We start from the raw sequence: 10,527 nt of genomic DNA, 5'->3' as shown, positions 1-10,527 counted from the left end.
CCATTAGAGTCATCACAACACTCAAGCACACTTCGAATCTTATGAATATTGGACATTATTGACCTCACTTTTATCCCACACGTCTGGTGTGGCCCAACTATATACTTAATCACCGTCTGCAACCTCCGAGCCAAAACCTTCATAAAAATTTTATATTCAACGTTTGTAAGTGCTATGGGTCTGTAGGCTGTAACCAGTCGCATTTATCTATTTGATCCGTTTTAGGAATGAGCACCGTGTGGGATGACCCATATGACGGAGGCAGTGCATTTTGCTGTGTAGGCTGCGTTAAAGATCACGTTCAAAATAGGGACAATTTCGTGCTTGAATTGTTTGTAAAAACGCGCGCTGAGCCCATCTGGTCCCGGCGATTTACCGGGGTTTAAACTGGCGATTGCATGCTCCACTTCGGTTTCAGTGATAGCCATTTCTAATCTCTCTTTTACGTCATCACCGAGACGCGGCATCGCCGCCAGAAACTTATCTTTAAACGTGATAGTGTCTACCACGTGGGAAGCGAACAGCGCTTGGTAATGCTCGTTGAAAGCTGCTTTTATATGGTCGTTGTCCGCCGACAAGACACCGCTCCATTCTATTTTGTCGATGTGGTTTCTTTCAGCGTTTGCTTTTTCCAACCCTAGCGCTCGTTTTGATGGCGTATTCCCTGCAGCTATGTCTTCTGCCCTTGCCCTCAGTAACGCTCCCCGATACCGTTCTTCTTCCATCAATTCTAGTTTTTGCTTTGTTTCCCTTACATATTCAGTCCATTTCCCCGGCGCTAGAGATTCCTGTTGAAGCAGCCTATGGAGCAGCTTCTTTAACTCTGTCTCTTTTTTTTTCTTGAAACCGTATACAGGCAGCCCTCTCTATTGCTTTAATTTTTATAGTTTCTTTACGCAGCTCCCACTGTTGCCATATGTGCATATTTTTACCGGGGCCTATTTTTGCAATTTCTCCTTTTACTATGCTGGTATACAGTTCGTCCTGCAGGAGTTTATTATTGAATTTCCACATTTCCCACGAAAAAGAATTCCCTCTCTTTACCATCCCAAAACAACATTTAACTACACAATGGTCTGAAAAAGATACTGGCACAACATCGTAACTATGACATTCAGGTAAGACATCAACGGATGCATAAATGCGGTCCAGCCGTGCATGGCTAGAACCCTCAAAGTGTGTGAGCTTTACTGCACGCGTTCCCTCAAGACACTCTGCCACATCTTCCATGTTCCATTTCTCAACCATTCGCGATAACACTTGTGTGCTGGCATCTCTAAACAGTCGAGGGCTTGTCTTATCTCGCGCACTAAGAACGCAATTAAAATCGCCCAGGACGATCAGCTGTCTGTCACTACAAAGGCGCTGTTCGACGCTATAAAAAAACTCCGCCCTTTCTTCTGCTTCATTAGGCGCGTACAGACAAGTAATCCGCCACTCGACGTTCTGCAATCGAAAGTCAAGGAAGACACACCGGCCCGACACACAAGAGAAATGAGCTTGCACTTCTAGCCCCGGCAACTTCTTTAGAAAAAGAACACAGCCAGCCGATGTGCCTACAGCGTGGCTAACTACGGCAAAAAACGAGGACGTGAAACGTTGCACCATGCTCCCGGTCTCTTCCTCGCCGTCGACTTTCGTCTCCTGCACAGCCAGTGCATCTATGCCGTGCTCCGTTAAAAGCCGAAAGAGCTGGCCTTGCTTTCTCTTTCCTGCCAGACCTCTAACATTCAGGGAGGCGACTTTCAGCGGAGATGCAGGAGCCATTTCTACATAAGAAGAAGACACCGAAAGCGTGGTGCTTACCTCTCGCGTCCAGCACATGGCTAGACGCCACCGCCGCCGTCGCCGCCGGCGTCATCCTGAGCGTGCACCTGGCCCAGCTCGGAAGGCGCCTTTTCGCCGGCGCGCTTCTCGCTCGCAAGGTTAGGTCGCGGCCGAAAACTGGCCCGCCTTGCTTGAGGCGTCTTTGCTGGTGGTTCCTGTGCGCTGGGCGCCGCCTCCTTGTCGCCGTCGGGGCTGGTGTCTCCATGGGGACTCTTCCCAGGCGTAGCCACAGTGGTCGCACGGCCACCGGTGTTCTGCCGATGACCCTCGGTAGGCTCGTTCGCTACAAAGTCCATGGGCACTGGTAGGCTTTTTGCATCCCCCGAAGCCGCCTCCTTTGACTGAGGCGAGTCTCCCGTTGGTGGCTGGAGTCCTGGTCCACTGGCAAGGGGGGGGGGGGGGGGTGGCCGCTTGAAGTCGCCGACGTGTCCAGCGACACAGGGAGGTTGCCCACCTCGTCGGTACCCCTCGCTGCGTCCTCAGCCTCCGCGACATCCATCAGCTCCCCGCTCTCTCCTTTCCCTCCGAGCCCGGTCGCAGACGCGTAGGTACGGACGCAATCCTCGTCCGCATGTCTGTAGCGCCTGCACTTGGAGCACCTGGGAACCTTGCAGTCGCGACGAACGTGACCCCCGCCGTGGCAACGCAGGCACTGCATCGGCCGCCCGGGCACCACCACGAGAGCCAACTCGCCGGCGACTCGAACCTGGTGGGGCAGGTCGTCCACCTTCATACCTGGCTTCAACTTGAGCAGCACTGTTCTCGTGGTGGATCCCTTCTCTTTCATCCCTTGAACGCGTCAACGCTCCCGCGTCACCTCGGTCACGTTTCCGAACGCCGCGAATGCAGTCCGGATGTCGTCGTCAGCGACGCCGTGCAGCATCCAATGCAGGCGCAGCTTTACCTGCTGATCCTCCGGGTCGAAAACGATGCACCGGCGTCCCTTTACCTCAAGCTCCTTCAAGGCGGCTAATTTCTTCGCGGCTTCGGCGCTGCTGAAGGTTACCGCCCACACGTGGTTTACCTGGTACGCCCCCAACGCCACGACGTCGGGGAGCGCACCAGTGTTGGCGAGGGCGTCCCTGAAGTCTTCGACCCTGTAAGGTCTCACACGCACATCTCCGTGCAAAAAAACTGTGTTTAGAACAACACGTCCGGTGGGCAGGGTAGGCAAAAAAATCTCATACTCCTTGTCTTCGGCGCTGAACCTGTTTCCGCGGCCATCGATGGCCGCCGTCGCCGCTCCGTCCGAGCTCATGATCCTGCGTCCGTACACGACAGTGGCCGGAAGTAGAATGACCACTGAACCACCGACGCCGATGTTCCGCTCGCATACTGCCCATCGCTTTATAGCGTAGCTCGGTGAGTAAGCCGGCAAAAGTAAAGCAATGCGTCGGCCGGGAATCGAACCCGGGCCACCCGCGTGGCGGGCGAGTATTCTACCACTGAACCACGGACGCTTTTTTTTTCTTTATTGCCTGACTTTGCCAAGACCCACAATACACAAATACACTTACAGAGCACAATGAGCAATAATTAACAACACTATCCGCCTGACGGGGCGTGGCTTCGTCACGTTAAAACTCTTTAAGCGTCACCAAAGGATCGACTCTTTCGAGCCACTCGCGAGCTTCAGGAGCAAGTTTCTGACCTTCAATGTACCTATGCATGCTCTCCCGACAATAGATGCGTGCTGGCCGTGCATCAGGATCGCTATGATATCCTGCCATTCTGGAGCGCCAAATACAATGGAGGCCCATTAGCATAATAAGGTCGAATGGTGTGCCATCCTCACTCTCTACAGGCAAGTACCGAATACCATGAGAGTAGAGCGGTAATTCCTTTTTTAAAGTCCTTTGTAAGATGTCCCAAAAGTATTCCCCCTCCCAACAGTGCAAAAAAACGTGGTCTATTGTTTCTGGTTGTTTACAAATTAAACAGTGGGATCCCCAAGGTAGAAATAAATGCTTCCCTTCCAAAAATTTCTTTACTGGTAGTGTTCCGGTATGTAATTTAAAGAAAAAAGTTTTGCACTTGGTGGCACCTGCATCGCCTTCACACGCTTAAGTACGTCGCGTCCCAGGCCTCCATTGTATAAGGCCCTGTACATAGGTTGTGGAAGAACTACATCGCACAAATGCTTGTACAACTTCTTCCTGCTAACAGAAGATAAATATTCATACGAAAATCGAACAGACAGGAATCGAACACTGCGACAACCTCTCTGAAGTAACCAAAAATACGTCCCGAGAAACTTTCGGTTGAGACAACAAAGTCCGCCAGTGCATTTCCGAGCCTTAATTGGCACACAGTGCGCAAAAACTGATCGCTTACATCGCGCACAAAACAAAATCTGCTTACAATCTGCCGCAGAAATAGGTGTCCCAGACTCAGGCCACCGTCCTTCACCCGCCTAAACAAATTGGTCCGGCTGCAGCGTTCCCAGTCCGCATCGCACACAAAAACGGCAAAGATCCGGTGCAGTCTCTGTACGTTCATCCTTGCACAATGCAACACTTGCATCACGTACCACAGCCTAGACATAAAAATCAGATTACACACTGTGGCCCTTGCGAAAATTGAAAGATGTCGCCCTTTCCACCTCTCCACTTTTTCACGCGTGGCTTGCGTCTGGGCTTTGCAGTACGAATCGCTATCGCGATGACCGTCCAGTGGGACGCCTAAGTACTTTACTGGGGTCGTCACCCAGGACACGTTTGCAAAATGGCAGGGCTTCGTTGGCCATTCTCCGTGCCAAAGCCCCAGGGACTTTGACCAATTCACTTTACTACCGGTGACCTTGGTGAATTCTTTTACGCGTGCCACGGCCTCGGTTACACCTTCCCGGTTCACTGTGAACACCGCGACATCATCCGCATAAGCCAGCAGCTTAACTTCTGCCGCCTGTAGCTGGAAGCCACGAATTTTTTCACTTTCCATGATATTCAAACACAACGCTCCAATGTAAATGCAGAATAGAAGAGGGCGGAGGGGACAACCCTGGCGCACCGAACGCTGCAGGCTAATGGGTGCCCCCAAACTCTTATTTACAATTAATCTTGTCGTGCAGCTCCGGTACGCCAAGGCCCCTCCCTCGCCAATAATGGACCCTAAATTTACATGGGCGAGTATGCAGAACAGGATATCGTGCGAAACACAATCAAATGCCTTCTCAAGATCTAACTAAAGGATGGCTACACAGCTATTTGTGTTATCACAGCATTCTAGCACACACCTCGCTCTATGAATATTGGAAACAATAGAGCGTCCCTTGATCCCACACGTCTGGTGGGGACCGACTATATATTGAATTACTGACTGTAGTCTACGGGCTAAAATCTTCATGAAAACTTTATAATCTACGTTTGTGAGGGCGATAGGACGATATGCTGTGACCTGTTGTAACTTTTCTGCTCCGTTGGATTTGGGAATTAGCACTGTATGAGATTTACCATAAGACGGGGGCAATTCATTTACTTTGTAGGCTTCATTATACACTGCTGTCAGTACTGGCACTATTTCGTGTTTATGTGCTTTGTAAAAAGCTGCGCTTAACCCATCAGGTCCAGCAGATCTTCCCAGGTTCAAATTTTCTATAGCTTGCTCGACCTCTGACGCAGTTATCGACAGCTCCAGCCTTTCTTTCTGTTCGTCATCTAATCGCGGTAAAGCACCAAGAAACTTTTCCTTGAATGCGCTCACATCCACTTCTTGCCTTGCAAACAGCGCCTGATAATACTCAAGAAATGCCTGCTGGATATGCCCGCTTTCTCCAGATAACGCCCCGCCCCGTTCAATCTTTTCAATGTGGTTTCGCTGAGCATGCGTTTTTTCCATTCCTAGCGCTCGTTTTGAAGGTGTCTCCCCATCAGCTATATCTTGCACCCTAGCCCGCACAAGTGCACCGCGATAGCGTTCTTCCTCGAAGAGTTCAATTTTGTGTTTTATTTTTCTAATGTCGTCCATCCATTTGCCTGGCTGTTCGCTTTCTTTTTCGAGAAGTTTAGCCAGTAAGGATCTTAAATTATCCTCCTCACGCCTCTCCTCTTGTCGTATACACCTTGACCTTTCGATTGCTGCTATCTTTATTTGTTGTTTGCACAGTTCCCACTGCTGCCATACTTTCAGTTCCCCGCTCGGCTTTAATTTGCTGATTTCTTCGTTTACTTTCCTGCTAAAGATGTCGTCTGTAATGAGCTTATTATTTAATTTCCACATCTCCCAAGAAAACTGATTTCCTCGTTCCTTTGTCCCTATCCCACACAACACTAAACAATGATCAGAAAATGATACCGGTACTACACTGTAGCTACTGCATTTTGTAATAACGTTCTGCGACACATAAATGCGATCTAGCCGCGCATGGCTTGACCGCTGAAAATGTGTGAACCTCACACAACGCGTGCCTTCTAAACATTCCGCTACATCATCGAGGTTGCACGTGTCTATAACTTCATAGAGTACCTCAGTGCTTCTGTCTCTAAACGCCCGTGCACTGGTTTTGTCACAACCTCCGAGGACGCAATTGAAGTCGCCATGACGATCAGGGATTTCTCACAACTTAAGTACCTTTGAATGTTTTGAAAAAAGGCTGTCCTCTCATCCACCGCATTTGGGGCGTACACACAAATGATGCGCCAATATGTTTTGTTGTACAGGAAGTAAATCAAAACAAATCGACCCGATGGACACGCCGTATATGCCTGAACCTCAAGTCCCGGTACATTCCTTACAAAAATGAGACAACTCGCAGACGTGCCTACAGCGTGGGCTGCTACTGCAAAAAACCTAGACGTGAAACGTCGCACCATGCTCCCGGTCTCTTCTTCCCCGGCAATTTTCGTTTCCTGCACTGCCAGGACGTCAATGTCATGTTCAGTTAAAAGGCGGTACACCTGGCTCTGCTTCTTCTTGCTTGACAGTCCCCTGACATTAAGTGTACCGACTTTTATGGGGAACGCATGAGCCATTTTCATGCAGAAGAAAGAGGCCGGAAACATGGTGCTTACCCTTCGCGTCTAGCGCTTGGCTAGACGACATCATTGACACCGGAGCCATCCGGTGCTGGTGCCAGGCCTGGCTGCGGGGGCGGTTTGTCGAGGGCTCTCCTCTCCGTTGACACATTTGGTCGTGGCCGGATGGAGGACCGCCGTCCTTGGGTCGTTTTTGCCGGCGGCTCCTCGAAGCTGGGGGCTTCCGCCTTGTCTCCTTCGGTTCCGGTCTGGGCGTGTGGCCGCTTCGCTGGAGCAGGGACGCTGGTCGTGCGGGCGCCGCTCTGGTCAAGGTTCTCCTCGGTCAGAGTCGCTGGCTCGGTTTCTGGGAGCGCTGGCACGCTTGCTTCATCACTCGACGCCTCCGTCTCCTTTTTAGAAGGTTCCGCCCCTTCAGGTTTCCGTCCGGCATCGCTGCTGGAGGGTCCCGAAGAGCCCGTCGAGCCTGCTTGCTTTTCGGGTTCCTCTATGCCTTTCGAAGATTCTTCGGCCTCGACAACATCCATGAGAAGTTCCACGGAGTCGTCTTTCGATGCACCACCCGTAGCCACCGCGTAAGTGCGGACACACTCATTGTCCGCGTGGCCGTACCGCCTACATTTCGTACAGCGGGGAACCTTGCATTCACGCCGCACGTGGCCTGTACCATGGCAGCGCAAGCACTGCATTGGACGCCCACGCGCCACGACAAGAGCCAACTCTCCGGCGACACGTACCTGGTGTGGCAGGTCTCCCACTTTCAAGCCGGGCTTTAACTTCAAAAGGACAGTTCTTGTCGTTGAGCTCTTGTCATTGACGCCTTGTATCCGCCACCGCTCACGCGTAACGTCGGTCACTTTGCCAAACGCCGCGAATGCCGTCCGGATGTCGTCGTCGGCCACACCGTGAAGCATCCAGTGTAGCCGCAAGCTTTACCTGCTGGTCTTCGGGGTCGATAATGAGGCAACGGCGTTTCTTGACTTGCAGTTCATTGAAGGCGAGCAACTTCTTAGCTGCCTCCGTGCTCCGCAGGGTAACCGCCCACACATGGTTGATTTGGTACGCCCCCAACGCGACGACGTCGGGGAGCGTATCGGTATTGGCCAAAGCGTCACGGAAGTCCTCGACTCGGAACGGCCTCGCTCGCACATCGCCGTGAAGAAAAACGGTGTTGAAAACAACACGTCCTGTTGGCAGTGTCGGCAAAATAATCTGGTAATCCTTATCATCGCAGTCATCGGTCCTGTTTCCGCGGCCGTCAAAGGCCTCTATCGCCGCTCCGCTGGAGCCCATGACCCTGCGATCCGTTCAGCTCGGCTGCCGGAAGCAGAATGAACCACCGACGCGGATGTTCCGTTCGCCTACTGCCCATCGCTTTATAGCGTAGCTCGGTGAGTAAGCCGGCAAAAGTAAAGCAATGCGTCGGCCGGGAATCGAACCCGGGCCACCCGCGTGGCAGGCGAGTATTCTACCACTGAACCACCGACGCCGATGTTCCGTTCGCATACTGCCCATCGCTTTATAGCGTAGCTCGGTGAGTAAGCCGGCTAAAGTAAAGCAATGCGTCGGCCGGGAATCGAACCCGGGCCACCCGCGTGGCAGGCGAGTATTCTACCACCGAACCACCGACGCCGATGTTCCGTTCGCATACTGCCCATCGCTTTATAGCGTAGCTCGGTGAGTAAGCCGGCAAAAGTAAAGCAATGCGTCGGCCGGGAATCGAACCCGGGCCACCCGCGTGGCAGGCGAGTATTCTACCACTGAACCACCGACGCCGATGTTCCGTTCGCATACTGCCCATCGCTTTATAGCGTAGCTCGGTGAGTAAGCCGGCAAAAGTAAAGCAATGCGTCGGCCGGGAATCGAACCCGGGCCACCCGCGTGGCAGGCGAGTATTCTACCACTGAACCACCGACGCCGATGTTCCGTTCGCATACTGCCCATCGCTTTATAGCGTAGCTCGGTGAGTAAGCCGGCTAAAGTAAAGCAATGCGTCGGCCGGGAATCGAACCCGGGCCACCCGCGTGGCAGGCGAGTATTCTACCACTGAACCACCGACGCCGATGTTCCGTTCGCATACTGCCCATCGCTTTATAGCGTAGCTCGGTGAGTAAGCCGGCTAAAGTAAAGCAATGCGTCGGCCGGGAATCGAACCCGGGCCACCCGCGTGGCAAGCGAGTATTCTACCACTGAACCACCGACGCTTTTTTTTTCTTTATATTCTGGCTTTGGAAAACAACACTGCACGAAAAAGAACAGACAAATCACAAAAGCAATAATACAAGAAAATAAACACACTGAAAGTCATACTCAGCCAGCGTCAGGCTGGCTTCGTCACATTAAAACTCCCGCAAAGACAACAGAGGCTCTACCCTTGAGAGCCAGTCGGGAGGTTCCGCAGCCGCTTTTTGTATAGCGACAAACCAGTCCATACACTCTCTGAAATAAATTCGGGCAGGGCGTGCTTCCCTGTCACAGTGATAGCCTGCCATTCTTGATCGCCATATACAGTGGAGACCTAGGAGCATAATTAAATCAAATGGAACCCCGTCGTCATTACCAATGCTTAAATATCGAATGCCATGCGAATCTAGGGGGAAATCTTTCTTCATAGTCCGTTGCAAAACATCCCAAAAATATACCCCTTCCCATCGATGTAAAAAAACAGTCTACTGTTTCCGGCTGTAACCGATTAAACAATGCGAACCCCAAGGTAAAAATAAGTCCTTTTCCTCAAAAAATTTCTTTACTGGCAACGTTCCGGTGTGTAATTTAAAGAAGAAGGTCCTAGCTACTGGCGGCACCTGCATTTTCTTTACCCTCTTTAAGACGTCCGAGCCTGGGCCTCCCTGCATAAGACTCTATACAAAGGTTGTGGTAAAACAGTGTCACATAAATCGTGGTACAGCTTATTCCGTTTTACACAGGACAAATATTCATTAGAAAAACGCACTGAAACAAATCTAACACTTGCGACGACCTCTCTGTAATAGCCGAAAATACCACACGTAACTTCTTCAGTGGAGACAACAAACTCCGGCAGTAGGCGCCGCAGCCTAACTTGGCAGACAGTGCACAAGAAAGGGTCAGAAACGTCGCGGAAAAACAAAAACCGATTGACCACTTGCCGCAAAAAGAGGTGTCCAAGTCCCAAGCCGCCGTCTTTTACCCGACGGAATAAATTTGTTCTGCTGCAGCGTTCCCATTCTGCATCCCAAACAAAGACAGCGAAAATCCTGTGGAGCTTCTGTATGTTTACACGCGAACAATGCAAAACTTGCATAACAAACCAAAGTTTACTGATATAAAAAAGGTTACATACAGTAGCCCTGGCGAAAATCGATAAGTTGGCACCTTTCCACTTCTCCGCTTTCTCCCGTAGCGCTTTCGTCTGCTCTTGCCAATATTGCTCGCTTTGGCGGTAACCATCAAGCTCGACGCCTAAGTACTTGGTTGGGGTTTTCGCCCACGTCACATTTGCAAAGTGGTCAGGCTTCGATGACCACCGTCCATGCCAGAACCCAAGGCACTTGTCCCAGTTCACCCGGCTTCCGGTAGCCTGAGAGAACTCACGGACACATTTGACAGCCTCGGTTATACTCTCATGGTCAACCGTACAAACTGCAACATCGTCGGCCTACGCCAGCAGCTTCACCTCGGCTGCTTGTAAGTTAAACCCATTTACGTTATCATTGTTCAATATTTTAATACACAATGTATCAATATATAT

At 51.2% G+C, this 10,527-nt stretch overlaps 5 non-coding genes across 5 annotated transcripts; all 5 read right to left on the bottom strand.

Annotated features, from left to right (window-relative positions):
• Positions 1 to 8,215: 8,215 nt before the first annotated feature.
• Positions 8,216 to 8,286, bottom strand: TRNAG-GCC (transfer RNA glycine (anticodon GCC)). Its single transcript has one exon. It is a non-coding gene; the product is annotated as a tRNA-Gly (tRNA).
• A 215-nt stretch (positions 8,287 to 8,501) lies between these two features.
• On the bottom strand, positions 8,502 to 8,572 carry TRNAG-GCC (transfer RNA glycine (anticodon GCC)). Its single transcript has one exon. It is a non-coding gene; the product is annotated as a tRNA-Gly (tRNA).
• Positions 8,573 to 8,644: 72 nt separating this feature from the next.
• Positions 8,645 to 8,715, bottom strand: TRNAG-GCC (transfer RNA glycine (anticodon GCC)). The gene has a single exon. It is a non-coding gene; the product is annotated as a tRNA-Gly (tRNA).
• Positions 8,716 to 8,787: 72 nt separating this feature from the next.
• Positions 8,788 to 8,858, bottom strand: TRNAG-GCC (transfer RNA glycine (anticodon GCC)). Its single transcript has one exon. It is a non-coding gene; the product is annotated as a tRNA-Gly (tRNA).
• A 72-nt stretch (positions 8,859 to 8,930) lies between these two features.
• Positions 8,931 to 9,001, bottom strand: TRNAG-GCC (transfer RNA glycine (anticodon GCC)). Its single transcript has one exon. It is a non-coding gene; the product is annotated as a tRNA-Gly (tRNA).
• Positions 9,002 to 10,527: the final 1,526 nt, after the last annotated feature.

This window comes from Amblyomma mixtum, chromosome 1 (genome assembly GCF_055824585.1).
Source record: "Amblyomma mixtum isolate Tamu chromosome 1, ASM5582458v1, whole genome shotgun sequence".
Classification (NCBI taxonomy): domain Eukaryota; kingdom Metazoa; phylum Arthropoda; class Arachnida; order Ixodida; family Ixodidae; genus Amblyomma; species Amblyomma mixtum.
The sequence above is the reverse complement of the archived record's forward strand: the minus strand, read 5'-3'. Positions and strand labels throughout refer to the sequence as shown.